Here is a 6,000-nt window from a genome sequence, read left to right as displayed (position 1 = left end):
ACTGTTCTCCAAAGTGGCTGCACCAACTTGCATTCCCACCAACAGTGTAAGAGGGTTCCCCTTTCTCCACATCCTCTCCAACACATGTTGTTTCCTGTCTTGATAATTTTGGCCATTCTAAGTGGTGTAAGGTGGTATCTCAATGTGGTTTTAATTTGAATCTCCCTGATGGCTAGTGATGATGAACATTTTTTCATGTGTCTGATAGCCATTTGTATATCTTCTTTGGAGAAGTGTCTGTTCATATCTTCTGCCCATTTTTTTATATGATTGTCTGTTTTGTGTGTGTTGAGTTTGAGAAGTTCTTTATAGATCCTGGATATCAACCTTTTGTCCGTACTGTCATTTGCAAATATCTTCTCCCATTCCGTGGGTTGCCTCTTTGTTTTGTTGACTGTTTCCTTTGCTGTGCAGAAGCTTTTGATTTTGATGAAGTCCCAAAAGTTCATTTTTGCTTTTGTTTCCTTTGCCTTTGGAGACATATCTTGAAAGAAGTACTAATTTGACATATTAAAAATTTTTTTGCATGGCTAATTCACCATAAGTAGAGTCAAAATACAAATGAAAGAGTGGGAGAAATATGTAATTTTTATCATATATAAATAACTAGTATTCCTAATATTTAAAAAAAGCTATTAAAACTGAGGGATGAAGCTATAGTAAATGCACACATTGAAACAATAGGCAGGTATAAACTACAGTGAACAAGACAACTTTAATGTTGGCTAAATTCTAATCTGTTAAGTAAGGAAGAATATAGTATGAAGAAAATATGTAAATTTACTTTTAAGACAAGAGAAAGGGGGAAAGAATTAAAAATATGAATATGTCTGTATTCTTTTGCAAAAAGAAGCAGAGGGAGAAAAAATCAGAATAATGTGATAGATTATCTATAAAATTGTTTTTGAATAGCATGAAGTTCAGAGAAGCAAATGGCAGGTCTATGGGTTTCTGTATTTATATAGTTTGGTTTTCTGAGGCACGTTAGTATTTCACATAACAAAATTATATTTAAAGCAAAAAATAATGGAGAAGGAAACTCTAAAATCGAATTCAAAGAGAAACAAATGAACTCAAAATATTTTCAAATGTGTTACATAATTGCACCATACCAAAAAAACAATAAGTGAACAATTGCATTTTGAACATAGTACTTTGAATATCTATTTGTCAATCTAAAGAAAAAAGAACTGCAAAAAATATATTTTTTGAGTAGACTATTATTTTTTAAGATTATTTATTTATTTGACAGGCAGAGATCACAAGTAGGCAGAGAGAGAGGAGGAAGCAGGCTCCCTGCTGAGCAGAGAGCCAGATGCGGGGCTCCATCCCAGGACCCTGAGATCATGACCTGAGCCAAAGGCAGAGGCTTAATCCACTGAGCCACCCAGGTGCCCCAAGTAGACTATTTTTTGAGTAACCTATTGAATAGGGCTGATATTCACAGTAGGTGGATGAGTATACAGTAGATAACTGTTTTTCAGTGCATTTTATGATTGAGCAAATGAGTATATTTACCAAAGATACTGAAAGATTACTTAACCCTGATGGGAATTACTGATGTGGAAATGGAATGGATTAAAATCTCTTCTGTGGTAGTGTATTGGAATGGAAGCTAACAGCATGAATTCACAATATTTCACAAATATAGTGCAAACATGGCAATATAAATATGTAATATTTATATCCATATCTATATCTATTTAATAACTCTGTCCACTGAAAACTGATTATAAACACGGGAGCTTAATTAGCAATGAACACTTCTGCCAACTGTGTCCACGTCTCTAAATACCATTCTTTATTAAAAGGTTTTCTTGAGAAATGGAAGAATTTAAGAAAGAGACAAGAAAGTACAGGAAGATCCTGGAAATTGTGTGCAAGGAAGAAAGAAGAAGTTCCAAAATGGTTGAGGTTAAGCAGAAGCAATCTAATAAATGATGAGAGGAAGAGATCATAGAGCACTGAATAAATATAAATCAATGAATAAATTGACATAGCTAGATGATAGATAAATAGATTGGTTGGTGGCTTGCAAACTAGATAGAAGGGACAAAGGGAGTGGTTTTTGTAACAATACAATGCAGTATGATAAAAAAATAAAGAAAATGTGGTTTTAAGCACTACTTTGCCACCATGACAGTAATAACTACTTCAGGTAAGAAATATGAAAAATGATAAAATGAGTGACTAAAATATGATAGAAAGAGAATACTTACATAGCATCAAAATGTCTCCGCACATCTCACTTCCTAATTATAGGACAAAAAAACCCAACAACTTTACAGTGGAGAATCTTGGTGAGCACCACCTTAAACAAAGGATAGAGTTATCTCTAATGACAGGACCATCTAACATCATGTGCTTCCCATCATGATTCATTGAGATGGAATCAACACCATCTTTGTAGTATTCCCACCAAACTCCCTAGTAACCTGAAGTATAATGAGAAGCATAAGGCAAACCCAACTTGGGATCTATCATACAAAATAAGCAGCTTGTATTCTTTAAAATATCAATGACATGAAAGACAAAGAAGGGGTGAGAACCAAGCCTCACTAAAGGAGATGAATAGACATGATAAGTAAATACACTGTGTGATCCTTGTTTCTGCACCATCAAATTCATACCACAACAGAGGTTATTATTTGGGAAATTGGAAAGACTGGAATAAGGTTTGTAGATAAAGTTATGTGATTGAATTAATATTAAATGGTGGCTTCCTAATGCAGATTAATTTTTTTCACCGGGAAGACAGAATACCTGAACAGAAGATAATTATGAATGCATGTAATCACATAGTATAAAGGAAAACTGGAATAATGTTGGGAGTTTTATAATCATTCTAATGAAAAATTAGAAACAGTTTTTAAGACTAGAGCTTCTTGGTGCCCACCACCCAAGCCTGTTTTGTCACACATATTCAGAATTATCGACTGACCTCTAGAGGTTCAGTGCTTCAGGTCAAGACCTGGCTCTCTAGGGGGGCTTAACACTTGGGGGACCCTGGCATGTATCACCAGTTGGTTACTTCTAAATTAAAAATATATATCTATTTATTCGAGAGAGAGATAGAGAGAGTGGCAGAGGAAGACGGAGAAGCAGACTCCCCACTGAGCAGGGAGTCTGACACAGGGCTGGATCCCAGGACCTTGTGGTTATTACCTGAGCCAAAGGCAGACACTTAACCAACTGAGCCACCCAGTTGACTCTGAAGAACCTCCCTGAGCAATAAGTAGGTCATTTTTCCAATGTAAATCAGCTTCTGGGATCTTGACATTGGACACTAGCAGAGATTTTAAGCAATTGCCAAGGGAAATAGGGCATAGGGATGGCAGTATGAGGTCAATATAGCCCTTAGGAGGTGGGAAAATGTAGAGATTCCTTAAAATAGAGATGGGTCTCAGTCTCCTGGAGGTGGAACTATCTTGGAAGTGACTTCCTAAGGTCCCTAGTTCCTAGTTCAGAGTATCTTCTCTGGGTAGAATGTGGTGATTATAGCACAGAGAGGGGTTAAGGAGAGTTCACTAGCGCCTCCTTCCCACTGCCCCAGGTTAGGGAGGGTGAGGACAGATTAGCCAGTAGAGCAGGCACCCTGGGAGGTGAAGCAGAAGGGCAAGATGTAATAAACAGAAGAGAAGGCTGGTGGGATCCATCCCCCTCCTCTTCCCAGCCTGCCAGCACATTTCCTTGGCTGCCACTAGCACAGTTCATGTTTCCATAGGTCGGAATGCAGGCCTCAAGGCACAGGGCTTTGGTCACAGGGCTCTGCTCCACAACTGGTATAGAACCAGTCATGGCGGGGCAGTCGACACTGTTGCTGGCTGGCTTCCTTCTGCTGGGGTTCCTGCTCTCAGAAGCCACCAAAATTCTGACTATCTCCTCATTTCGTGAGTGCTTGGCATTAGAATAAGAGTCAGGTGCCCCCCCCCACCCCCTGCGCACCCCTCCCCCCTGCTCCTCCCCTCTTCCCTCACACCTGAGCCAGGGCTCTGGCAAACAGTCTTGGGTAAGAGGGTCATTCCATGTGGTTTTCCATCCAGGGTTTGAGTTTCAGGCTTGAGGAGGGAGAAGGAAGCAGTCTGGGGGGAGGGGTGGCAGCAAGGAGTTCCCCACTGCTGGGGTGGGGGAGTCAGTTTTGGAGAAAACAGCAATTTCCTTTCCTCTCTTTTTATCTGCTCTGAAGGAGCTTTCCATTGTGCATAGCTAGGGCCAGAATTTAGATCCCGTGCTGACCTGGAGAGCTTGAGCCTCCTACTCCCAGGTGCCGCTTGGACTTTCAGAGGAACTCCCTAAAAGTCTGGGGATGTGCAGTAGATGCTAGTAGAAAGTGGAACGTGAGGTCAATTTCAGGCTCTTAGAGGCTAAGGACTGAGACTCCTGCGGGCAGCTGCACAGACCGCGAATGTGTCATTAATAGGACAACTGGAGAACTGTAGAGGCACAGGAGAGGGCCCCTCTCTCTCTGCCCTTGCTGAAGGTTCTGAAGGATGGTGAAGCAGTTAATTCTACATGAATCCAGTTTATTTCCTTTACTTTTCTCCAAAGGGAACAGAAGTGGAACACATTTCTTAGGATAAGGAGGTATCATAGGTTGTAGTTTTTCCAAGACTTTTTTGGATGCATCATGAAAGGAGAGGGATCTCCCAGGATCAATTTTAGATCCCTATGAACCTGGGGATCCTAGAGCTTGAAGAAACCACAAAGTTCACCTAATTGGGTATCTCACTTTAATTTCCTGTTGGGGAAACTGAGGGTCAGGGGAATGAGGGGCCTTGCAAGAGCACATCAGAACACCCGGATGGACACACTCAGATTCTACTGTTTCTTATCTCAAACCTATACTCTTCCCCAGAATCTACTCTTTATAGTGGGGATTCCTAAAAATCAAGTATTTAAAAAACACTGTTTTCCATCTCAAATGATAGAGTCAGCAGAAAAAAGAACTCCCTCACCCCCTGAAAGTCCCCTGGACTCTGAGAGGGAGCAGGTGTGGTTTGGAAGGGCTTGAAGTCCCGCCTCTGGCCCAGAATGACTGGGCTCACCAAGAGCCTCAGGAATGGCTACCTCTGTGGGTTGACTTCTCCCTTATATCTGTTCCTTCCATGGGTTTAATGTGAGCCACAGTAGGCAGGCTGAGGGGGTAGGAGTTCATGTTTTACATAATCTGTGTTATCTCAGCACAAGTATAGATATAAAAACTACAGTAGTTTCCTCAGGTACACACCATTACTGTAGTTCTACATTCCTCTCTGCTGACCTAGTCCTCATGAGATCTTCATCTTCCAAATAACCCTCGCTTCCCAAGTGGGCAAATACTATTCATTTCCTCCTAATCTGGCTTTCTCTGCTGCTGAGATGTAGACTTAACAAAAATGCTCCATGAGAGCTCATTGTTTTAGACAATAACTGCAGTGATAGAACCTGTACTTCCCCTCAGGCTCAAGATTCTCTTTCCTTAGAATCTCAGGATTTTCCTAGGATGAGTCATATCCAAGTCATTTTGTATGCAGGATTCTTCAATTCTACTTCTTGGGCTCCCAGTTATCCTGAATACCTTAATTTGAATTCATCAAAATTTAGGTCTCAACTGAGAAATACCTTGCCAAATATATTTTGAATCTCAAGGATTTTGGCTGTTAAGTGTTGAGCCTACCTCTTTCTGTTCCAGAGGCTGTTTATTGTAATGATACTCAAGTTCCCTTGTTTCTGGCTCCTACACTAGATTCCAGAACAAGCTCTGATTGATTGTGCAATAGGAATGTTTCCCTCCCTCTTACACATGAGTGTCTTGAGATTTCCACCAGTATAGTTACTTCTTTAGGACATGGTGTTTCCATAAGGCTTGGCTAAAATACACCACGTACCAAGATCAGAAACTCCTTCAGGCCTTAGTTTAGAGAAGCTCCTCACACTGGTATGGAGACCATAATCTCAGAGAAATCTTTGATGGAGGATTGCCACAGGTTAAGAATAGGCAGGCAGTTTCTAGGTATCTCA

At 40.6% G+C, this 6,000-nt stretch overlaps 1 pseudogene; it reads left to right on the top strand.

The window, feature by feature from the left end:
* Positions 1 to 3,796: 3,796 nt before the first annotated feature.
* LOC116864400 overlaps positions 3,797 to 6,000 on the top strand; it is a 36,581-nt pseudogene continuing 34,377 nt past the window's right edge.

This window comes from Lontra canadensis, unplaced genomic scaffold, assembly GCF_010015895.1.
Source record: "Lontra canadensis isolate GAN:19392208 unplaced genomic scaffold, GSC_riverotter_1.0 scaffold5, whole genome shotgun sequence".
Lineage (NCBI taxonomy): Eukaryota > Metazoa > Chordata > Mammalia > Carnivora > Mustelidae > Lontra > Lontra canadensis.
Note: the sequence above shows the minus strand (reverse complement) of the source record. Positions and strands in the feature narration are given on the sequence as shown.